This window comes from Panthera uncia, chromosome A2 (assembly GCF_023721935.1).
Source record: "Panthera uncia isolate 11264 chromosome A2, Puncia_PCG_1.0, whole genome shotgun sequence".
NCBI lineage: Eukaryota > Metazoa > Chordata > Mammalia > Carnivora > Felidae > Panthera > Panthera uncia.
Genome location: NC_064816.1, coordinates 100,792,520 through 100,819,202, shown reverse-complemented (window position 1 = coordinate 100,819,202; position 26,683 = coordinate 100,792,520). Strand labels below are relative to the sequence as shown.

The window sequence follows — 26,683 nt, the reverse complement described above, 5'->3', positions numbered from 1 at the left end:
TATATATATATATATATATATATATATATATATATATATATATATATTTTGGTAAACTTTTTAATTTACGGAGAAACATTTGAAGTACCAAATATTTTCCATTGGGGTTCATTTTGTGTCAACATAGAACAATTTGATTTACATATGAAGATATTTTAAAGGTTTTCTTCAGATCTGAGAACTTAAATGTAGTATTCTCTTTTCTGCAGAAATATTACCAAAGTATAATGCATAGAATTATATAATATTGAAATATAACAGAAGTAATATTTTTTACCTGAAACTCTCTGATTTATGAGAATATGCTGTTATAATATTTTTCCTCTTCTTTCTCAAATATTGGGATGTGTACTTTCTATTTTATCTGTTTTATCCCAGGATAACATTTTCAACTGAGAGAGCAAAGGCAATGAAGTCCATCTATACTAGAGAAAATTTATGTGTCCATAGATTTCATCACCCTCTCAGAGTATCATGACTCCACAAAATGTAAAAACCACTATTCCAGATGGTATTAGAGAATTTTGTGTATGATTTAGGGGTTTACTTATTTACTAGATCCCATTTATTTTTAGGTATATTTTCATTTTGTCACATGAAGCTTTCCAGTATTCTGTCATCCATATAAAAACTCAAGATTATAACATCATTTTTCTTGCAGACTGGAAAGAAGATTGCATTTAACCTTCAGTTGAGAGTCCCACTTTTGCTCTCCACAGCTATTGATTATTAATAGCTTGTCATTCCTCCAAAAATAGCAGGGTCACTATTAGGCAATAAGAAAGTTCATATGATTTCTGAGGTCATCAGTTCTGCCTCTTTTTCTTGAATGTCTGAAAATAAGGTAGTGAAATGTAACTTGTCAACAAGACAATGGTATTAACAAAATTTTAATTTGAATCTCTTCAGTATGAAACTGTAAGAAAGCACGTTCTCACTGATGACAGGCCTGTTTTCTAGGGAAAAACCCCACAAACCATGAGATCATGACCTGAACTGAAGTCAGATGCTTAACCAACTGAGACACCCAGGCACCCCTAGGACAAACATTCTGTCAAGAGTCACAAAGTACATGTTTTAGGCTCTATGTACCAAGAGGCAAAACTGAGAATATTATTTTGGTCCTTATATTATCATATACGTATAAAAATGTAAAAAAGTATTTTAATCCCACCAGTCATAAAAACAGGTAGGAGCCAGATTTATCCTATAAGCCATAGTTTGCAAACCTATGCTCTTACAACATTCTAGAGAATCAAATTCATGGTGCCATGAGCCTGACTAAAACTTTTAAAAAACGAATTTCCAAATTATGCCAAATAACTTGCATTTATGGTGTGTGTGCACGTGCGCAAGTTTGTTTTGGCTGTGTTCAGAATTTTTCATTTGGAACTAGTACCTTGAGTATCTGTACCTTAATTTTTATTTCTCTCAGTGTTGTAGTTTCTTGGTAGATGTAATTGGTAAGAAACTAAGTAAATCACTTAATTGCATTTTCACTGCACTGGCATGTGAGCAGCTGATCATCAGATGGAAATGCAATGAATTTATCTCTTATCATTTAGAGAGAAGGTAGTACTCATCTGGCTAATGGTAGAAATCATGGCCACTGTTGCGTTTATTACAAGATCACCTTAGTTTTGGTATGAATGCCATTCAGAAGAGTTGTTTGTAAATCACCTGTGTTTTTATTTTTAGTTGTAAGTCATGCTTAATTTCCCAACATTTTTACTTAATAGGTCTTTAGAGTTAGGCAGAGCTGGAACTTGGTTTATCCTTGTAGAGGGTAAATCTGTAGTTGGAACTTGGTTTGTCCTTATAGAGGGTAAATCTCTAGCTCTTGCAGTCTGTCATTTGACTGTATTCTGTGATCAGTGCTGTGATTTCCATTCCAAAGAGATTTTGCTTGCTTCTTAATGTATGTGTACGCGTGGTGTTTTTGGTTTTGTTTTTCACTTGCTAACCTTGGCAGTCGTTCTGAAGGAACTTTAATCAAAAAGGTAAACATACATTCCAGATGCTAAGGAATTGGGGTCTGGTTTGAGAGTTCGACCTATTTCCTCTCTTCCAAGCTATGGATATTAAACTGGCTTTGCTTTTTAGAGAAAGTCACATTTAGAGCTTTCAATCTGCAACCCTGTCATTTGAACAAGAGGATAGGCGATACTTTAACAAAATACATTGTGATTTGAATATTGTCCCCATCAAGGGAAAATTAAGTCTGATTTGTGGGCTTGATAGACAGTCATGGTTTCCCCTAAAATGTTTTTGTTTTGTTTTGTTTTGTTTTTTACCAGTGTTGTTGCACATCTGCCATTCTGCCAAGGAAGAAACAGAGAAATTAGGTTTATAATTGAAAGAATGCAACCAGTTTCTTTAGATCGATTTTACTATTTTGAGTAGCCACAGAAAATGGCTTTTGGCTGCCTGGTAGGTCAGTCGAGGCATATTCCATGGTGGATCCAGTAATCACGCATGAAAGGAAGATTGCTGAATGCAGCAAAGACTGGTTTTAACTGCTGCTATCCAGCACAATTGATACCAGTGGAAATTAAGTTATAATATCATTCAAAGACCAGAAGGGCCTAAAGTAAATGTTGCTGTTCATAAATTTACAGATGACAAGCATTAAGCCAGAGATCCAACATGACTAGTGTCCTATCAAGCTAACACAAAATCTTCCTAGTTAGAAATATTGGCAATCTATTGAATTTAAAAAATTGAAACCAAAACTTACCTCCTTCGTTTTTTCTTTTAAGAATTACAGTCTGTTTCTTTAAAATGATTTTACCATTAAAAACAAAGGGCCTAGTGCCCTGCCGTTCTAGGTATGTAAAGTGATAATTGAATGTTTGGCTATATGTATATGTTTTGGAAGGTTTGTTTGAACCACTATTGCTGGACAAGAAACCTTGGTAATGGTTGCTAATTCTTTTTGTATGTCACAAACTCAAACCAAGAAAATCCATTCGGTGGGTTGAAAAATCATCATACTGGATCAAATGTTTTTAGTAAAATGGAATCCTCCTCTTTTAAAAAACATATAAGATAAAAAAAAATTACATCATCTCAAGCATCTATTGCCAATATCTAGTCCAGCCTTTAGAGTGATGGGGGCAGGTCATGACCAATCACTGTTTGTAATTAACTTACCAGTGGTTATTGATGTAGTGGATTATCAGGCTTTCATACTTCAAATAAGTGAAAAATAAAAATAAGATTGGGCCCAAATAAGGCTTGTCCACAAATGTATAATCTTCACTCATTGAGTTCTTGAAGAGAGATAAGTGAAACTCAAAAATCTTTGATTGTTCAAGTCTTAAGACAGCTATATTCATTAAAGATTGATCCAAATCTAGAATAGTAAGTAATCAGGAGAGTTGTAGATACAGAACAGAATGCTTCAAAAATATGACCTCTCTTAAACATAATAGCACTCTGTGTGTTTGATTTTGATTTGAATTCCAAATCATTTAATGACACAGGCTTGTTGTTTCTACTACTTAAATGCAAATTGAAACCAACTGATCCATGCTGCTAGCAGTTTTAAATATTTCATATTCACAAATGAACCTCTTGATTAAAAAGCTGTTTTTTCTTGCTGCCTTAGACTAAACCAACTCTTAAATCAGTATATGCTACAATAACAAAAGTTAGGAAAGTAAGAATGGGTGTATTTCATATGTGAAGGATATTTCTTATTACAAGAATTATGTTGTAGAGAAGTGAGTAAATTAATTAGATAAAAGATTACTTCGCATCATTTTCCTAATCTGTGAAACCAGAAAGATAAATTATGTGAATTATAAGGTTCATTCTAAAAAAGAAAGAAAAGTGGAAAGGGGTACAGTTTCCTTCCCCCAGTTGTATAAAATGTTTTATTTGATAGGAAAAAAAAGAATGCTATCAAAATAAGAGAACAATATTAATATGAATACCACTGTTTTTTGGCATAGTTTTTTCTTTCCTTTTTATGGCCTTTTTGCTGATAATCTAAGGCATACATTCAAAGAAGTTACAGCCTGTTTTTCCTTCTATTTTAATGCCCTTTCTTGAGGAATTTTTTTATAGAAAAAAATGTTGGGAGACTTCAGTATGTACCTCAGAAGACCCTGGTGACAGGGCAACAACATGTCACTTGTAAAACCAAATCTTCTAACTTTTCTTTTTTTTTTGTCTGTTAATAAGAAAGAGAAATCCTGAAATACACATAAACAACTCATGGGTTAGGCATTAGAAAGTCCTATGAGTATACGAAGGAGTAATACAGAATTTAATCTGTATTGAAAATGTAGCTCAGGAAACTGAAAAAAATATGACTCTGGGGATACAAACAAACATTCTGCAATTATCTAGCCTGGAAAAACTCTGACTTTTGAAAAAGGATGCCCCTCAAATTTTCTAGAGAGTTTCGGCAAATGGCTGCCACATTCATGGCATCCCATGGAGAGTTTGTGCGTGACTGGGTGTAACCCCTGGTGACAGACTCATGGTTTATCTCCCATTGCCACCTGCTCTGGACTTTAAATAATATATAACTTCAACTTCTAACCTGTGTATTTGCCATTAAATTTATAAGATGAACATATATCAGAGCAAGGAGAAGGAACAGGGTTGAGACAGCATGATTTATTTTTGACTTGTGCAACTCAATTGTGATTAATATATGTGCAGCAGCTGTCTTTTTAATATAAAACACAATTTAAACTTTACAGATCTATTAACCAAAGAGCCATGATTGGCATTAAATGCAGTCACTCCATTATAGGAAAGGAAGTCATAGTTAGAGAATACAACAGATGACTTCTGAATATATGTTGTAAACTTGTGGATGACATATTAAGGTGTTTTGTCCAATGTTTATGGGCTACTTTGATGCCCATTGACGTGGTACTATTTGTCTTCAAGTGATAAAATAGTTGAAGATGACTATGAATTTTGTTTTATTAATTGCTTCCTTCCATTTACAATGTAGCCTTAACAACTGGAATATAGGAAATTGAAGACATTCTTACAGTATGGCAGGTGAAAGCTCAGTCACATCCTGAGTGATGATAGCGCTAATCAGCCCTTACAACAAAGATTATTGAGCTCTACCCATAGGGAATTCATTTTTCCAAATATAACATAAACTACTTAACATTTTGCCAGATGAACAGATAAGTGATGGGTGAGTTTCATTGCAACTTACAGTAGGTATTGATACTGTGAACTATTTTATATTAATATTAGTAAACATATTTAATTTCTTTAAAGTGTGTTATTTACTGAAAAGGTGATGTCAACTTTACTGACTTTGCTTTCACATACACAGAGAAACATTTAATAAAAAAATCACATAAAACTCCAGGAAAAGTAATTTGTTACTGTGCATTTTTTTTGGACTGTCAAAGTTTTATTTATGAAACATTTGGCTTCTCTGATTCAGACAGTGGAAGATGGAGTGAAAGGTTGTTTTCTGGGATTTATACCTTAAAGGAAAAAAAAAAACCCTCTGAATTTTTACACAAGAGTTCTACATAAGAGTTTCCTCAGAATCTTTTATTTTTTTTTTAATATTTTTTTTAACGTTTATTTATTTTTGAGACAGAGAGAGACAAAGCATGAATGGGGGAGGGGCAGAGAGAGAGGGAGACACAGAATCGGAAGCAGCCTCCAAGGCTCAGAGCCGTCAGCCCAGAGCCCAACGCAGGGCTCGAATTCACGGACCGTGAGATCGTGACCTGAGCTGAAGTCTGGGAGCCGTCAGCCCAGAGCCCAACGCAGGGCTCGAACTCACGGACCGTGAGATGGTGACCTGAGCTGAAGTCGGACGCTTAACCGACGGAACCACCCAGGCGCCCCATCTCAGAACCTTTTAAAAAGACAGCTTGGGAACCACCATCTGTAGATACTCTGCTTTAATGAATCTAGCTGAAGTAAACCCAAGAAGCTGACCAGTAACATCTCTTTTCTCAGAGTCGTTCTGATTAAAATGATACCAAGGGGGAAAACTGTGGAAAATGCTAGAAGCAGTAATACATGATCTAATCAAATCATTCAATGATTAATTTATTCTTCTAACCATTAACTTAGTAGATATTTATTAAATGCTTGTGGGCAGTAGCTTATTATAAGTTTATTTAATATTTATGTTGGAACAGTTCAAGGGGAATGATTTCCTCATTCTTTGATTAAAGAATAAGGAGAAGTGGACTTACCTAAAATAACACTGGTTATCTCCCAACCCCAAAATGCCAATTTAGTTTATAAATGTCTGCTTTTACTCAAACTTTATTGATTATAAAGTACAACATTTTTCTCTTGAATCCATAGATGTCTATTAAGACTCAGAATATTAAATCAAACAAATGTTAGATTCTGTACGTTGTTGAGGTTTGGCTTGAGATACAGTTCTCTTTTTATTACAGGAAAGCCTCCTTAACTTAGGATAACAGGTGTTTATCCCATATACTCTTGTTGCTCCTAAGATGATTTGGCTATTTAGGGATGAGAGAACCAAACACAGGATTTGCCTGTTATAAGTAACTCTTCTTCAGTGTTAAACGTTTTTTAAAAACTGTAAAATTTTATATCTAATTTTAAAAATTGTTTACTTTGAGAGAGAGAGCAGAAGAAGGGGAGGAGCAGAGAGAGAATCCTGAGCAGATGCCATGCTCATTGCCGAGCCCAACACGAGGTGCAGTCTCACGATTGTGAGATCATGGCCTGAGTCAAAATCAAAAGTCCCTTAACCAACGGAGCCACCGAGGCACCCTATATCATTTTTTTTTAAGTTGCAAGGGGTTAGGGCTATGATCCCCATGAATAGCCTGGAAGAATTAATTTTCTTTATAGAAGTAGCATAATATTCTGAAAAACAGAAGAGAAAGGCTTGGGTATTTTTTCAGGCAAGAAAGTAAACAAAAATACATGAAAACAAAAGCCTAAATTTTGTACCTTTTCTAGCTATGCTAAATAAATTCTATTAATCTTATGTTAAATAAAATTCTATTAAGTTCAGTCACAAAAAATGTATGCATAACTCATCTAACTATCATGTTAAGCGACCATAGATTCTTCTTACCTGTGACATTCAGGAAACTATTCTGTTCGACCTATCACAAGACCATTTCTGTTAAATTTTTTGTTGTTAACATATTATGAATTTTCTGGTTTCAGGCCAGCTGATTTTTTTTTCAAATAGCAAATTTAATACATGACTTCTTGTCAGAGCATTAGGACATCATATGTATATATGCAGTTATGCTTAATTATCCAACCGATTATATTTATCAAAGGTGTAAAAACACAGGTGGGAGCTAATTGAGGACATGCTGAGTAATTATCAATGGAAATGAGTTTGGCCATTTTCTTTTTGCACTGGGAAGATTAAACAATATTGTTGAGTAAATATTGATATTATATTTGTGCATTCATTAAAGTGCAAAAGCTTCTCATTTTAATTCCACGGACATGGATTAGAAGGAAAGGATTAGATGGAAACACCCTGAAGCATAAATGTGTTCGTGGGTTGGGTAAATTCTTTTTAAGTAGAATCTGATTTGCAAAGGAATCCCCATATACTTTTGTTGATCCTAAGATGATTTGTCTATTTGGGGATGATAGTACCTATCGCTGGTTGAATGTGAGTAGCAATAACATCAGCTAGCGATTCCTTAATGAACAGAATTTTCTCAAGGCATTATTTACAGGTGTTAACTTGTCAATCAATTATTTGTCTTTTAGATAGGTAGCTGTAATAATAACCCATCCCTATATTAACAGCCTTTGTAAGTTTTCCTTAGGTCTTAAAAATAGTAGTTGCTCTTCCAATTTAAAACCAAGGTATGAGAGTTGCTTTACAAAATGTGGCCATCTACCAGCACCCCATCTCACAGTACGTCGTTACTACTGTGTAATCCCAAGCTATTTATTTTAAAATACATTTGAAATAAAATGCCTATTACGTTCCTCTTTTAGAGGCAAATGTAAGTACTACCTCAAATAGGGTTCAACAAATAGCACCTGTTTCAGAAAAGGCCTTGGACTACATGAATAAAGATAACAGTGTAATGACGAAAATTATGTGTTTAGAATAATGGATCCTAAACCCAGTACTACTGTCGTAATTGGTGGGACTGCAGACATGGCAGTCTCCTTTTCTATGAATAGTCCCAAAGGGGAGATGTTGTAATATTTTCAAACTAAAAAAGGTGACCTAAAGATTATTAAAGGTAAACAAATTTGGGAGCATCTGGGTGGTTCAACAGGTTGAGCATCCAACTCTTGGTTTTGGCTCAGGTCATGATTTCATGGTTTGAGTTAGAGCCCTACATCGGGCTCTGTGCTGACAGTCTGGAGCCTGCTTGACATTCTGTCTCTCCCTCTCTCTCTGTCCCTCCCTTCCCACTCTCTGTCTCTCTCTCAAAAATAAATAAGCTAAAAAAAAGTATATATATATTTTAAGAGTTAAAGCAAGGATGTGAAACATACAAAGAAAGATGATATGGCTGCTTCTTACGTACTTGATTTTCCATCACTCATTGGCTTTGACCCTGGCACCACATATGCTTCCTCATGCTACATTTTACCTCTGCCTGCACTATACATTCACATATCTCACCTTGGTAAAAGAGGGTAACGTGTGTCTTGGTGAGAAGTAACATACAATTCTAATTTCCTGCACCATCACCCATCAGTGCAAATTTGGTGATCAGATCCAGGTTGTTGGCCTGGCACTAATGTTTTCCTAACTGGAGTATACACAGTGACCGTGCATCTTGGGCAAGAGTATTGGTTTTCTTGACAAACAAACGAAGAAAAGGAATCTTACGGTTTGAGGACCAATAGGAGTAGATTCGTAGGTTTTTTGAGCAAATGATAAAGGAGGCAAAAGAAAGATACTGAATAACTGCCACACTTTTAACAATCTTTCCATGTCTCATCATTTTGTAGAAATTTTTATGAAGACAGAAACTTGTCTTTCTTTCTGTGGGTATATTGTCGTTAGTTTTCAGTGTAAGGATTTTAGTTATGCACTTTTGGAAAACCAACTCTGGATCGCAGTTGCCCAGACAGAGGAAGCAGTAATCTTTTTCTCTTTGCATGTCTTATATAAGTTGTAAAATACTAGTTCTAAATTTCAGGCACAGAAGTTGTCACTGTGTTTCAGCTTTAATTTAGCGAGCATTTATCAAATGCTAGTTTATCAAATTTTACATTGGACCCAAGGCTAAAATTCTTACTTTCAAAGCTTTTTTAGCTCAAAATAGGGCTATAAGAAAAGTCGTAAGTAATCATGGTAAAGTCCGAAGTAAAAATGTAATCAGCCACTCCCCAAACATAACAGAAGTACAAAAGTATAAAAGACATGTTGCCTACCTCTCCTTCTATGGAGAAAGTATACTTAAAAACCGAAGGCAATACCCTAATTGCCTCGGGGCCAAAGTATTATTATAAACCAAGGGTTTTTACTGAAATCTTACACATGATTAAAAGGAAATGTAACTCTTTCAACAGGACTGTGACGGATGGATAGTACATATAGAGATGTCACAAAATGTAAGGAGCATCTTCCTGATGGAGTGAAGCACATTGATAGTAGTCTAGAATTAAAATAACAAGGCATGATCAGACAATAAAATAATTTGGCGGGAGTTCTGGCAGGTTGACCAGGACTATACATGTAATAAGTAATAGATAATATCTAATGGTTAGTGGGTATTTGTTATGTGCAATGAAATGTGTCAAGCTCATCTCTGGCTATTATATCACATTATACTCACAAGAAAATTATAAACTAATGATTGTTACAGAAACTTTACAGTGGATGTTGACCAACAAGATGAGAAGGATCAGATATTAGAACTGTTTAATGCCATGTTAAGTTTCTGGCACTTTTTTCTTTAGACAGTGTGAATTTATTGAAAACATTGTAGTTTGATTTTATTCTTTGAAAGGAAATTAATGTTGATTAATCTCAAATATCATGCACTCTGATAAAGCCACATTACTTTAATAAATCCACCATTTTCTAATATGAATATGATGATTAATGCTTAATAGAATTTCTTGATTTTATTATTTTTTTAAATGTTTATTTTTGGGGCGCCTGGTGGCTCAGTCGGTTGAGTGGCCGACTTCAGCTCAAGTCATGATTTCGCGGTCCGTGAGTTCGAGCCCCGCGTCGGGCTCTGTGCTGACAGCTCAGAGCCTGGAGCCTGTTTGAGATTCTGTATCTCCCTCTCTCTGACCCTCCCCTGTTCATGCTCTGTCTCAAAAATAAATAAACGTTAAATGTTTATTTTTGAGAAACAGAAACAATGTGTGAGCAGGGGAGGGACAGCGAAAGAGGGAGACACAGAATCCCAAGCAGACTCAAGCTCTGAGCTGTCAGCACAGAGCCCGAGGCAGGGTTCGAACCCACGGACCATGAGATCATGACCTGAGCCAAAGTTGGACGCTTTAACGGACTGAGCCACCCAGAATTTCTTGATTTTTAAAAGAATACTGAATAATGTCTTTTCACGAGCACTTTTTAATTCAACCTTCTTTCAAATACCAGGGAGGTTTTACTTCTCTAGCCATGATCTTTTCTATACGTTATCCTTCAATTTGGTGCTTTTAAATATTATCTAAGCTCATACTGCTCTCAAATTTTTATTTCTACTCTAAATCTCTCCCCTGAATTCTTATATTCAATTGACCACTTGATATATGTCCACTTGAATGTCTAAGAAGCCCATATTCTTGATTAGCCTATACTTTCCCCATTACATTGCTGGTCATCTCACCCACATTTATTAAATAAGCCACTCTTTTCCCACTCAGTGGAAGTGTACCATTTTTGTACATTAATTTACTTGAGATATTTAGCCCCCCCCCCCCTTTGGCTGTATCATTCTATTTTGTTTTCGCAGTACAGTTTCTGGTTGTGATATCAACATGCTAAGGTGGTTCTCTGGTGACTCTTGCCCTCCCATTGAGTATGGATGAAATCTGTGAATATGCTATCATACTACCCATAATTTTGTAACCTTATGTGGCACAGCTGACTTTCAGAAAGGGACCTTATTCAGATGGACATAACCTTGTCATATGTGCCTGTTAAAAGCAAAGTTTTCTCTGCAAGCAAAACACACACACACACACATACACACACACACACACACAGTCATGACACACACACACAGAGTCATGAAAATGTTTGAACTCCATTATTCATATGAGCTGAGAACCCAAGAGTGGTCTGTAGGAACTGAGAGTGTTCCCTGGGTGACAGTCAGCAAAGGGGAACTTCAGTTCTATATCTAACTACAAAGAACTGGTTTCTGCCAGTTAACAGGAATGAGCTTAGAAAGCCCCAATCTACAAATAGAATCCAGCCAGCTGACTCTTTGATTTTAGTCTTGTGATACTCTGAGCAGAGAACCCGCCTGTGCTGTGATAAGCTGTGCTGAACTTCTAACCTGAAGTTATTACCTTACTACCTGTGAGGTAATAAATGAGCATTGTTTTAAGCACCTAATTTTGCGGTAATTTGTAACACAGCAGTGGTACACTACTTCACTGGTAGGACACTACTGATTTTTGTGTTTTCCAAACATTCTTCAGCTTTTGGGACATATATTCCTCTGTATTCACTTTAAAATTTTCTCATTTCCTGAGCAAAAGCAATAAAAAACAGTGAGCATTAAAATTTCATTATATATTAATTTTCAATTATACGCCATTATTACAATATCTCAAGAAAATGGAATTTGTCTCCACTTAGAGCTTTTTATTCTACGGACTATGATTTTCCTATATTATGTAATTGCATGTAGTTGATTTTAAGTTTATTTTCAGTATAATTGTATGTGTAATTTTCAGGTATTGAATAGATTTGATAATTACACTATTGAGAATGGGGTAATTTTGTTTCAAAAATATGCCCAAAGAAAATATATTGTATCTTTATCAAGGTAAACTTTGAAATATTTAATTTTCTTGACTAATTGCATTAGCTCAACGCTTCAAAATAGTGTTCATTGGCCTTGAAACTTTATTTTACCATTGCATTGGCCTGGTTAACAGTATTTCATGAGATTAGTTTGTCTTGACATACATAGAATAAATCGTATAAAGAGTGAATTTAATGGCAGTAGGGACAACAGGATCTTACTTCAAAAGTCTGTCATAAAGTAAAATGAAACAAAGAGGCACCACAGAGATGAAATTGATAAAACGGGGGGAGTAATTGTGAAGTCCTAGATGGAAATGGGTGGGGGCAGATAAATTCTACCTGATTCTGAGGATTTAAATCTAGATGACTGTCATTGGCAATTTAATGAATAGATACTGGCAAGAGCATGTGAGTGGGAAATAGTTGAGAAGTACATTAACTTGGAACTGACTCTATGGAGTTGATAATGCCAGAGGAACTTCGAGGTGGAGGCACTTTGACTATTAAAGTTAAGAGTCTCATAGTATGGTTGAGAAGGAGGTAGCCTGGGATTTTAAAGTCTTGGATTGAATTCTGACTTTGCCATGAGCTAGCTCTTTTATCCTGCATAAACAAGACAACTGTTCTGAATTTGAGTTTCCTCACATACTAAAGCAAGAGTGTTGATGAAATTTACCAAACATTTATTGAAGATAAATATTTGGAAGATATTGTTCTAGGAATTAAAGGGGATAAAGCATAAGCGTTCTGGAAGGTATTAAAGAAGAGCTACAATTAATTTTGCTAGATAGAGATGAGTGACTGAAAAGTTTAGGGAATAACACAGGTAGGGGGATGATCAGATCTTATTTTGGAACATTGATCTAGTCCAGTGTACTGAAATGGAGTTGGTATGGGAGCATAGGTGGAAATGATAAGTTAAAAAGGAAGAAGATAGGTTGAAATACATGAAAAACTTCATGCTCAGACTAAGAGTTTGGCTTTCATTTAGAGTCATTGAAGAGGCATAGACTGGCTTAGTACGGATATGGTCTGCATCCTCATTGCATTAGCTCAAATATTCATCTTCTCTCATGTGGATGACGTCAGTGTCTTAACATGCATACTTCCAGCATATTCACCCTCTATTTCATTCTCAGTACAGTGAAATGAAGGAATTTTACGTTCCTAGTGTAAAAAAAATTCAATGCGTGTTCCTCCAGAAAATTGAAGTGGATATCCATTGCCTACAGGATATAATACAAACTCCACAGCATAGTGAATGGTATCTGTGACACACTTGTCTTTCCCCACAATCTGTTGCTTCCACTTTCAACCTTGTATTTCACTCATTGCAAATCTATTTATTATGCTACTTCAAATATATATGACCTTGCACAAATTAGTCCTTCTGTCTAGAACATTTACCCTTACCCCTATGTTGCTTACTCAGTGAGTATCTATTGAGACTTGAGAACAGTTTGATCATCATCTTCCTTATGGAGAATTTCTCTGACCTTTTTTCTTGCTCAGTACCGTATTACTCATCTATGCTTTCTTGGGTACCCTTCCCTTTAACCCTTGAAGGGGCTAAAATATTGTTGTTTGGTCAATTTTTCTTTCCTTATTAGGTGGACATTATCGAGGACGGGGGCTTGTATCAGATTTTAAAGTTTTCATTAATTACTTGCTTTGAGATTTTTTATCTTGGCTTGTGCTAGCAGTTCCAGGCTCAAGAAGGTCCTCATTTAAATCATGTAACAAGGGTTACTGTAGACAGATCATTGTTAATTGTCAGAATTGTTTTTACTCTAGATTTTAAACACATTTCTAAATTGGAAAACAACAACAACAACAACAACAACAAAACACATTCTCCTGAAGTTATAGAGTTGAAAAGAGCTTGTATAAAACAAACACAAAATCAGCGTAGAGATCGGTTCAGTCTTTGGGAGACTGTAGGATATTTTTATATCTTTTAACCAAAAAAAAAAAAAAAAATTCAATGTAAGGATCACTTCACTCCCTTGTAGGCTATAGGATATTTTCCTATGTTTTATCATCATTTTACTTTGATGTCTACGGAAATTTTTAGAAAAAATATATTCAACCCATTATTTCTATAATCTAATGTTCACTTGTAGCCTCGCATCATAATTTGTTTCAATCTCAATTTAGGACCTTCCTCTAGTATATTTATAAAACTGGGACATCTGCTACTGTTGGACATTCCAACCCATGCAGGAGCCAGCTGCAACATACATTATTTATTTGAACAGCTGGTTGATTTGTAACTGTTTAAAAATTCTCCCTCTAAAGGCATAACTGTATGAATTTTTTTGTTTTGTATTTCCCCTTTTTTTTATAATTGGTTTCCTATGTATACAAGTTAAAATGAAGAACACCTGGTTGATTAAAACAATAACAGTAAAAAAATGTGAGAAACAGTGATACACACACTAAACATATATTGGATAGAGGAAAGGCATGGCATTGGTTTATGTTCTGGAAGGCACTTCCTAAAATATCCAATTTGAAGATAAGAAACCCTCAGAATATTTTTATTTACACAAGTACTGAAACTGATAGATTAAAAATATGCACAGCCATGTAGCAACCAAAATTTTAATAGGTAAGCTTTAAAAATTTATTATATTTTAATTGATTCCTACACATTTTACCAAAAAAGTGAATTATCTTTAAATCTTACATATTTTAAATCCTAAAATTATAAGAAGCAAGATTAGAGCCAACAATATTTTTGAAACTGAATGTTTTTTCCTTCTGAAATGGTCATTTTTTCCCCTTTGTTACTAGGTAAGGATAATGTTAAAAACAAAATGCTCTTAAAGGGAATTGGGTACATATTTATCTTGAATAATTTCTCAAGATATTCTCCAAGAAACAGGATGAGAAAGGCCTTCTAAGAATTTCCTCTGAAATTTACACACACATGATTAAAACCACACAGAAAGCTCTAGTGAAGCCTTTCACTACAGTGTATTGATATAAACATTTACTTAATTTGGTGACACATAAGTTTATATTGTTAATTAGCTGAAACTTAGATCCTGAAACAGTGGCTTTGATGGTTGATGTGTATGGATTACACACTCACGTTATGGGTTATTTTATTGGAATAAGTATCCTATTATGTGAGTTTTAAAGTTTTTTTAAACCATGGATGTCTGATTACATGCAAAAAATGAAAAACATTTATTAACATTGATGCTGTTTGTTCAGTGGCATATAATGTGTAGTCAAATTATGAACTACTGTATTTTCTAATTATCTCATTACAAGAGCAACATATTATTATAGACTTGGAAAATAGAGAATTCTTAAAACACAGTCACTTTTTGTCTTGCGATGTATGTATCTTTAATAAAGCATCATGCAGTGTATGGTCTTAAGAAAACTTTCATTGACATATATTAAAAACTTTCCCATACCACTGATAGCTTTATACAATATATTATTCTTAATTTTTACTTAGCCAGATCCATATATTTGAACATTTAAGTTTTTTATAGACATATGCTATTATAAATAAGTCAGTAGAAACATCCAAAAAATTTTTTTTAATGTTTTTTAAGAGAGGGAGAGAGACAGAGTGCGAGTGGGGGAGGGGCAGAGAGAGAGGGAGACAGAATCTGAAGCAGGTTCCAGGCTCTGAGCTGTCAGCACAGAGCCCCACATGGGGCTCAAACTCACAGACCACGAGATCATGACCCTGAGACAAAGTCGATGCTCAACCGACTGAGCCACCCAGATGCCTCGTTAGTAGAAACGTTTTTAAAAATAATTCCATGATAGAGAGCCAAAGCATAAGAGACTGTTAAAAACTGAGAACAAACTGAGGGTTGATGGGGGGTGGGAGGGAGGGGAGGGTGGGTGATGGGTATTGAGGAGGGCACCTTTTGGCATGAGCACTGGGTGTTGTATGGAAACCAATTTGACAATAAACTTCATATATTGAAAAAAAAAATAATTCCGTGATAAAATCCTTACACATTGGTGTAAAGGACAAAAGGAACATCCATCTTAAGCACTATTGATACTTAATGTTGATGTGCTCACCGGAAATTGTGTGCGTATTTTTGCCCTTAATGATAGCTGCAAATTATTATATACTTTTGTAATTCCTAAAGTAAGCAAATACATGTATATGTCAACAGTATAAAAATTTTAAGGTATCTCAAGGGTAGAAATCACATAAACATAATATAAAATTCAAAACTCTCTCAATCTCACTAATTGAGTATATAAACAAGAAAGTTGTAAGCAAGTAATGGTCCTACCAGATGCGTAAGATGGTATTTTTGGTCCCAAGCTGGCTGATACCTTGAGTTTTTTTTTTTTAATCTAGTCTATGTTTTTTATTAATTGAATATTCTTTCCCATTTCTTCCATCTTTTTTTCCTCAACTAACTTTGATGTTGCATACTTTTTGTTCCTTTAATGTTTGCTATCAAAACATGTATTACTAACCCGGGTCTTTATTCAATTAACAACTTTATTGGTTTCCTGAAGAATGCAGGTATTATACAATGCAGTAACACTGATTGCCCCTCTCCTGACACAAATGTTTTTCTCACGTAGTTTATTATCACTGTTCTATATGGCAAAAATTGATTTAGGTTTGCATATATATTTACCGTTTTTTAACAACATTTTTCTTGCATCTTTTCCTCGTTTCTTTTATTCATTCTTGACATTTCCATTTCAAATACATGTGTATTCTGTATCTTTTGAAGTACTACTGCTGATGCCTATATTCTGCAAGTATTGCAGGATTTCCTTTTGCATACATTTTTTTCAGTGGTTTTATCATCTTTGAGGTGAGAAGCACTGTAGACCCAGTGTTTCTCAGAAAGTATGGTTAATTAATTGTCACTGTCCCCTGATTTCAGCCTACTTTTGTCAAGGTCGTATCTTTCCGGCTATCCAGAGGGAATAAGCTTAATTTACACAGCTCTCAGTCACATTCTGGCTTTAAGATTTTTTTGGTCTATACTTTTTTAATTGAAATCACATCTTTTTTTTCCCTTCCCCAGCTTTAATCATTTTTTTCTAAGTTACAAAGGATTACATGCAAAATGAAAGTTTCTAGAGTTTAATTCTAACGGCGTTTTTAATGTATATGGCTCAAGTTATTTCAGGCAATAAATGGCATTTTTCGGTGTTTGCTTTTTCCAAATCCTAAAACCTGATTCAGAATGCAACTGTATGAAAGACTTTTGTATAATTTCCCATTATTCTTTTTATTTTTCATTGAATATTTGCATGATGTGGTGGTGGTATGTAGCAATACAGGGGGCAGTGGTATACGATGTTATTTGGAAATTTTCAAACTAAAATTCTGTGGGTAAACTCTGGAACATACTAGTGGAGCCGCTGAAATAAATGGCATTTTGGTTTTTATCTTTCTGTTTTGTCTTCCTGTCTTCTAATATTGCAGACTTTTGGATATGGCATTCTTCGTTGTTCTGTTACTAATTATTAACATCTCCCACTTACACATTACAGTAATGTTTTAAATTCCAGTATCTATCTCTTCCTGAAAAACTCCAGATTTTGCCATCTGGCCATGATATGTATTCTGGCCAGAATACATCCACTTTTTTATTTAATGGTTTCTCAACTTTAATGTATTCAAATTCTAATTTTCTTATTGTTTTGGCCTGTTTCATTGTCTTTCCTTCTTGCCATTTCCAATTTGGTGGTTTTCCTGCTCTTCTGCATTCATAGGGTCAAAATACCAGAATCACTTTGGTAGCAAACTTTTGTTTGGATTCCACAGACCTCCTCGTTCTCTATGTTCAGTGTCTTTTTTTGTTTGTTTGTTTCCTGCCCTCACTTTTCTTTCTAGACACCATCACTGTTGTTCAGTTCATCACTATGTTTAACCTGTTAAGGAATAAAAAGCCTTTAAGTTAGCTTCCATATGCCTGTCACCTTAAAGTCACCTCCAGGCATACCAAAATACATTCTGTTTCTCCTGTGCACTTTTCCACCTCAAATTTTTATTTATGTATTTTAGCCCTAGTAAATCCAATTTCTTACATTCTTTGCTTTTAAAAACATGGTTGGGTAGATACTAATCATAACCCAGCAAATGTAGTTATGAACTATTTGTGATCCTCCAGGTGGATTGCTTTCTCCTTTTTTTGAATTCCAAGAACATTTTAGAGCTCTTGTTTTTTATACATTGAGCTTAACCTGTAAGATTTGAGAGTGCTGCTGCCCCATACGGTACCAGTTTGCCTCATTTGGCTTTTGAGCGCTTGAAATGTGACCTGATTTGAGGTCTGATTTGAGATGTGCTGTAAGTGTAAAATGCACACCAGATTTTGATGAGTTAGTATGGAAAAAAATAATGTAAATTCCTAATAACCTTTTATAGTGACCCATAACAGCCTCACGTATGCTGAAGCTTATAGCACATTCACAAAAAGGTTTGTAGAAATCTTGACTTTCTTAATATTGAATCAATTGTGAAGTCACATAGTTTCTAGCAAAATAGCGTCTTTAAGAGGATACCGAGATCGTCCTGGAAGTTAGAGACTCTTTTTTACTGTTTTTCCTTCCAGTGTTATGTGCACAACAAGCGAACTGAAGTGTTCTAAGCTTGGCATCCTCCCTAGTTTTTCATACCCTTTAGGATGGCCTTGAGGTGAAGCTGTATTTAAGATCAGTAACTAGTTAAATCATGTTTTTGAGTCCTGAAAAAGCCATGCAGCTCTTTACGTGACAGTCGGGAATGAACTGAGGTCCAAGATTATCTAGATAAACAAGCGTTATTTGATAATGATCTGTGTTGGTTGCATTGTGCTGCATGAAGTCATGGCTTTGGTTTGTGATACCAGGAATGCTGACAATCTGACATAGACACACTCTGAAATTGGGCCTGTGTCTTTCTGGTGTGAATGACCTTGCAGCACAGTTGATAGACTTTTTCCCTCTTGTAAAGCCAGGAGCACAGGAGTGTCCACTTGAATGGCAAATTGTGATAAAGTAGCAGGAGCAAAATCGCATAGCATAATCACTGCAATTTTTTACTGAATTGAGCCCTTTGCTCTTTCTCGACAGAACAGCTTATTGAATGTGTGTGTGGAAAACAAAGGCAGTAAAGAAAAATACCTTTTTTTTTTTTTTTTTTTTTGCCTGAGAATAGAATAGAAAATCTGTCTACTTCCAGAGTGCATTTCTTAAGTGGAAGAACATTTTCAGGTACAAACAGACTCTTTAGAAATATCATAAAACTGTGCTGCTCAAGGGCAATTCAGTGACTGATGAGGCTTCTATCTGGCAGGCTGGTCAGCTTGAACAATGGAAGTTTTTTGTGTCCTTTATTCCTGGAAAATGGAGAAATTCTACCAACTAATACAGTTTTTTTTTTTCATTTAAAGGTAGAAAGAAGATTTTAACAAGGATAATGTTTTATTTTGTACATTTAATAATGAAAGGTCTGTCAGCTGTAGGCTAAAGTTTTATAATGAACACAATTTAAGAGAAAATCAATTGTTCAGAATAAAGTAGAAATGGATATTGGGAATTTCTGGGTGTGAATCATAGCTTCAGTATTGATGGGGTTGGGAATGAGGCTTCCTGACTTTTCTTAGCCTTTTGAAATTTAATAATCTTTGAAAATAATATCCTGAAAAATTTCATAGATGCTTCATTTAAAAAAAATTTTTAATGTTTATTTTTGACAGAGACAGAGCATGAGTGGGGGAGGGGCAGAGAGAGAGGGCAACACAGAATCTGAAGCAGGCTGAAGCAGTCTGAGCTGTCAGTACAGAGCCCGACATGGGGCTCCAACTCATGAACCCTGAGATCATGACCTGAGCTGAAGTCAGATGCTTAACCGACTGAGCCACCCAGGTGCCCCAAGATGCTTCATTTTAAAACAAGGAAATGGTGGGGCGCCTGGGTGGCTCAGTCGGTTGAGCATCTGACTTTGGCTCAGGTCATGATCTCATAGCTCGTGAGTTCAAGCCCCGCATCGGGCTCTGTGCTGGCAGCTCCGAGCCTGGAGCCTGCTTCGGATTCTGTGTCTCCCTCTCTCTCTTGCCCCTAACCCACTCTCATTCTGTCTCTGTCTCTCTCAAAAATAAATAAACATTAAAAAAAAATTTTAAAACAAGGAAATGGTATATATCACAAAAATGTTTTGATGAAATTTAGTAAGGGAATAAAAGTCTCAGTTTTAGACATTGGGTTTTAGTATTTGGTGTTTACTACTCATTCCAAACATGATTTATTCCGATTTAATTGATATTTGCATTTGTATCGTAATTTCAGACCATTCTAGTTATGAAGCATAGGCTTCTGTCATATATTTTAAATTGTAGTGAATATCAAGGATCTATGAACATCTACCCTTTTGTAAAATTTTATTTCCTCCTAAGCATGATATTTGTTAAGAAAAATTAGAAACATTTTGGAATTAAATATAATGTGCTTTAACACTAAATACTCTGGTCACGGTATTAACTGGTTTTGTAAAAGTTACTTAGTGTGAATACCATTTTATAAAACATTTTATCCTGTAATCTTTTCCAAAGTAAGGAGTAGAAATTATATTATACTTCAAGCTTCATAAAGTCTTAGTAAGTGTATTTTGTAGAAAAATCCCTTATTTGGCAGAAAAGCTTGAAAAGACTGGCAGATACTCATTCTTACATGATTTCTGGGAATTCCCTAACTATCCATTCCAACTTCCCTTATTACTGATAAATTTTAAATACAAATTGATAAGGTCTTATCTCAAGGACAGTTGGACTTAAAAGGTGGGGCTAAGAAACTAAGTTGAACCACTCTTAAATATCCATTAGCTCTCTTCCACATTTTCTCTTTTGTTGGCACTCCAATATATATTTGCTAATTGAATGAAATAATTTGTTATTGAGCATTGATGTAAAAATAAGAATTTAAAAGGGATGGGTATTAGGAACAGAAAGTATGGATTTCCTATCTCCCTTTCACTGCCTCCCCAAAGCCTTTTGCTTCATGTAATTTAGATGGTTCTGAGAATGTCATCCTTCATTGTTCCGGACTAAGATTTTCCTAGAAAGGCTACAGTAGGTTACCACATTTCAGAATATCTCTTTTAGAGCTCTTGTCTTTAATCCTTAAGTCAGTAACATGTAGAGAATAATTGAAAGGCATTAAAATAAAGCAACTGTAAAAGATAACACGTATTTAATTATTCAGCTATTGATGGGGTTGAAATCACATAAAGAAAAGCTAAAATACCAACACATTGTATATGATTTACTAATGCATAGAATAGCATCAGTTTTAATAGCAGCTGTATTTTTTGTTTCTTAGGCTCAATTTGTATTAAGGTTTGCATTACTCAAGTAAAATGGAAAGCACTTTTTTATGTGACGTGTACAAACAACCTAAATGTTTAAATGGGCTATTAAACAACAAAAACATGAAATTAATGTTATTTCAATTAGCATATCCCTGTGTACTTGTGATTTTGTACCTGATTTTGTACCATCTGTTTGGTGTATTAAAACTCCCTACTGGCTTTTAAATTCTCATTTGAAAAAGAAATACCAATATATAATTTTCTCATAATTCCTCATCTCTCTTCTTATAAGTTCATGTGAATGATTTATCACCCATCCTGGGCCGTTTGTATAAAAGGTGCCATTTCCTGCTGGTCCAGATCATACAGGATTCTTACTCCTTTGGTAGTTTGTTTCTCGGTTTCTGTTCTTAGGCCAGCTTCCTTACAATCACTGAAGCACGTTGCCTTTCCTGGAAGCTCAGTTCCATTCGCATCCTGGAAGGATACAGTTGCTGCTGATGCCCCTGCTGCTACTGTTTTGGGATGATGGACTCCTGCTGTTTTGGCATAAATGTTGCATTTACACACTGAGAATAGCTGGCATTTGGGAGACCTCTTATCTTGAAGATGATGAATTCATGAACCGGAGTGTGTTTTTGTGCTTTGTATTCTATTTTTCATTCATTTAGCGTCTATTGTTATGGTGCCTCAAATAAGCATGATTTATTTTCACACTTTTATTTATAGAGCACAGTGTACTTGCAGGTATGCACTGCATCCCAACAGATTTTGTTCTCCTGTGGGGTTGCATTTTATCCAGTTTATATTTGTTGCCTTTTTTTTTTTTTTTTTTTTACTATTTTTGTTCATGTTTAGATTTCTTCTTGTTCAGAAGACATGTGCAGTTGAGAAGCTCAAGTGTGGGAAAAGGACATATCTGGGTTTTAAACTGAGCACCATTCCTTTGTCTGTGATAATATTCCATACTTAAAGTCTTGTTCTACCTTATAAAAATGAGAATAATACTACCTTTTCTATTTTTTAAAAATTTTTAATGCATTTATTTTTGAGAGAAAGAGAGAGAGAGAAGGAGACCACAAGTGGGGGAGGAGCAGAGAGAGAGGGAGACCCAGAATCCAAAGCAGGCTCCAGGGTCTGAGCTGTCAGCACAGACCCGGACACAGGGATTGAACTCAGGAACCTTGAGATCATGACCCAAGCTGAAGTCGGATGCTAACCGACTGAGCCACCCACTCAGGCAGTCCTATTTTTTATAAAATTATTATGATAACAAGATTGAATAATAAATTTAATATATGCAGCCCTGGGAAGATGTTGAATAAATGTTAGCATCCCTTCTATTCCAGAATTTCATTAATTTTCCAGATTAATAAGTGATGGGGTTAAAATAAAGCTTATCTAAGTTGGTAGGTAGATTATTTATGGAGTCTCCAAGCGTTAACCCCCTAAAGATGTATTGAGTAATTAAAAAGGGAAAATAGTAACTGTGGAATGCGGAGTCCTGGCAAATACCACTTTAACTGAGCTATCAACATTCCCACGCCAATAATACTTACTGGCTTCACGTACTTTCCAATATGATACATTCGCTGAGAAGAACTGTATGATTCTTTCCAGTAATACAAAATCTAAGCCAAATCAAAAGTAAACATCAGATATTCTAAACTGAAGGCTATTGTAAAAAATAATAGTACTCTTCAAAAGTGTCATGGAAGACAGGGAAGACTGAGGAAATCACAGATAGGAGATGAAAGAAACCTGAGAACTAAATGCCATGTGGGATATTGAACTGGATCATGGAACATAAAAGAAACAGTAGAGGAAAAATTACAAAATTTGAAAAAGTTGAGTGTATTAGTTAAAAGTATCCTATTGAAGTTAATTTCTTAGTTTTCATAAATATTCTGTGGTTAAGTAACAAGTTAACATAAGAAGAAGCTGAGTGATAGATTTTGTTGGTTTATAATCTGTAGTATTTCTGAAACTCTGATATGACCCTAAAATTATTACAAAATTAAAAGTTAAACCTAGACATGTACACCTAAAGCTGGTAAAGCAGGATATATTGATAACAATCAATAAATTGTTTTCATTTTTTATAAATGTTTATTTTGAGAGAGAGCACACATGCGCGAGAGAGAGTGGGGGGAGGGGCAGAGAGAAAGAAAGAGAGAGAATCCCAAGCCAATTCCATGCCCCCATGTGGAGGCCTGATGTGGGCTAGATCCTATGATTGTGAGATTACGACCTGAAGCAAAATCAAAAAGTCCGATGCTTAATGCTGGGTCACCCAGATGCCCCAAATTTTTTCTTTACTCATGACCATTTCACTGTATGGTCCTTTTTTTCCAACTGTGTTTTCCTAGTCTGTTTATTAGATATTTCCTAGAAATAGCTTTGCGTCACACTGTTAAACTATTTTAAATGTACACTGGACCCCTGAAGTTTGCAGAGAAGCATTTGATTAACATTATTCCCAAAGGCCATCTAGTTTTTGAAAAGCATTCAATCAGTACGAAAAGTATGCTATGTAATTTTAATGCTACTCAGAAGCATTGAGTTTCCTGGAAAATGATAAAGATACAAAACCGTACCTGCTTCAGAGATGGTATCTTGAGCATTAATTTTTTTTTTCTTTTTTTTACTTCTAAGAAATATTAACACCTTTTTGGGGGCTGATTCCTTTAAGTGAAGGAACGTTCGATGGACATTTCCGAGAAATACTCAACAAGCATTAAGGGCTGGTATCTGTTACATTAACGTAAAAAATAAGTTACCATTTTCTGTGTGGTATAAAAAGTTGTGATTGTAACATCTGAGAGATTGATTTTTTTTATTTTAAGCAGGCTTGGAAACGGCCAGAACTCCTCTGGCCAACTCAGCTACCGCTCAGCCTGAAGATGTAGTTGGTGCAACCAATGTAATCGTAAGTCATAACATTGCAGTGACAGTTACTGGTGCCCCTGATATTTTCATATGCGTCTCACTTAGTTTTCGTAGCTCCTCTCTGAGTAGCTTCAAAGTGTGAAAACATGGGAAATTTCTGAAATCTAGAAATAGAGTACCAAGACTGCTATCATTTACCCAAATAAAAAGGAATTTAAAAAATGACAATTATTAAAATGGTGTGAAGAGATGGAGGAGGTACTGCCTGTTTGTTGGGAAAAGAATCTTCTGGCCTCTAAGTAATAATAAAGGAGTAAAGTGAGTCATGTTCAAGGAGCTAAGTAAAATGAAGGAGCAATAGGAAAGTTGAGGAGAAACCTTCCTTTTTAGAGCTTACACATATTTGTTGATTTACTCTCTTTTTCCTCGGCGTTTTGTCTGTCATTTTGCATTTTTGTCACGTTCCAGTGGAAAACTCCACCTGCTAGTGGAAAAAGAGCGGTGCAATTATTGTAAGTCACAAAAACCTCTATTGGATTTTGAGTATATTGAGTTAGCTAGGGAGTTTGTTTTATTATGTTGCTGCCCAGCTGAGGTAAAAATTTATGGCATTGGGAGTCTAATTTTAGCCGTTCTAATGAGTATGTAGTGGAATGTCATTTGGGGTTTAATTTGCATTTCTCTGATGACCAGTGATGTTGAGCAAAATTTCATGTGCTTGTCATTTGTGTCTCGTCATTTGTGAAAGTTCTTAACCAATAGTTGGCCTGTTTTTAATGAGTTTATTTTTTATTTTCTTATAGAGGTCCAAGAGTTCATTGTTTTTGCTATATGTTCTTTCTCAGAAGATTATTATGAATATTTTCTGTTATGTGTGAATTTTCTTATTTTTTTTTCCTCAGTAGTGTCTCTCAGAGAGCGAAGTTTTAAATTTTGATATCCAACTTACCGCCTTTGTGTTTGTAGTTTGTACTTTTTATCACCTATCTTAGAAATCTTTGCCCACAACAGGGTGGTGAAGATACTAGTTTTCCCTGGGAATTTGTAATTTGTGTAATTTTAGCTTTTGCATTTAGCTGCATAAGTCACTTTGAGTTAATTTTCATATGTGGTCGAATTCAAGGTTCATTTGTTTTCTCTTGCTGGAAAACCAGTTGTTACAGCATCTTTGTTGAAAAAGCCATCATTTCTATCACTGAATGGCTCTTAGTTCATCTGAAAATCAGATAGACATGCATATGTGAGTTCATTTCTGGGCTCTGTTATTTGAGAGCACTTAACCCTTTGTCTAGCTTTTAGCAAATCCTAGACAGTATAGACTTAGAGTAATTTTTTCAAGCAAGTAATGTAAGAGTTCTTTGGTTTTTTTTTTTTTAAGAATTTAACTTTCCTAGGTCCTTTGTATTTCCATATCTATTTTAGAATTAGCCTGTCAATTGCTAAAAAAAAATAAATAAATAAAAACAAAAAAACCTTTGTTTTTGGATGGGAGTATGTTGAATATACATATCCATTTGGGAAGAATTTAAGTAATTACATGTTCATAATTTCCCATCTTCCTGTTAGTGAACATGGGGTGTTTGTGTGTACACACGTTATACCTGTGCATATGCATCGTGTATGTATATAATATATTCTGAATATATTATACATATAGCATATAGTATTGTTTAGTATAGTATGTGTATGACAGCATACTGTTTATATGACCTTTATTTAGAACTTAAGTTCTTAAAACATGTGTTTGAGGAAACAGTTGAGTAAAGTGAGTAGAAACTCAATATAAAGCAAATTGTCAAGCTTCGTCCTCATGTCTTTGGCATTGCATAATTTTTTAAATGTTGCTTTTAAGATTTATTATGCCAGTGAAAAATCTATTCAAAAAAAGAATAAATAATTGGGTAAATTTGGTTTATTAATGGAGGTTAGGCTTGAAAAGAACTAGGGAACAAGGAAGGCAGGAACGTTTAGAACCTATCCCTAAACTACATTTTGGCTTTTCATCCCAAAGACATCCCTTTTTCTTTTGTCACATACTGATTTACTCAAAATCTTCCCGAAGGATTTTTATTTGTCTCTTTCCACATTTTTTTGTTGCTTTGTGACATATGTGAAATATCTAGCCCTTTTCAATCTATTTAAATAGAGCTTCCAGATCCATACTGTGTTTTACCTTCAGCTGCTCCAGGGTAAAGCTGATCTTTATATTTCCATAATCACAATCTGCATTACCACATTTTAGGGAATATGATTTATATGGCTTGGAGATATGTGCTCATTCATATTAATTTGGTTATTCCATTTTATCTTTTCACATAAGTTTGTTGTATGTTGTCACATAGATATATTTAATTATAATGACGGAAACAAGAGTCAGATAGGTCTTTGTATTATTGTCATAGTTTTCCATTTCTCCCTGTGATAGACCTGTGTTATGTCAACACTGGTCACTTAGAAGTGGCTGTTTGTGGTGCTGAGAAGCTACTTCTCTACTTTCTGCTTAAAAAGTGGCATAATCTGGTAGGGATATCTATCAGGGGCTTGGCTGGGAGTTGTTAATGTGT

The 26,683-nt window shown here is 35.0% G+C and overlaps 1 long non-coding RNA gene across 1 annotated transcript in view; it reads left to right on the top strand.

The window, feature by feature from the left end:
• The window catches only part of LOC125929954 (uncharacterized), a 182,310-nt gene extending 156,052 nt beyond the window's left edge, over nt 1–26,258 (top strand). Inside the window, exon 3 of the long non-coding RNA XR_007460011.1 lies at nt 24,080–26,258. This is a non-coding gene — a long non-coding RNA (uncharacterized LOC125929954). The remainder of the gene's footprint in view (nt 1–24,079) is intronic.
• Nucleotides 26,259–26,683: the final 425 nt, after the last annotated feature.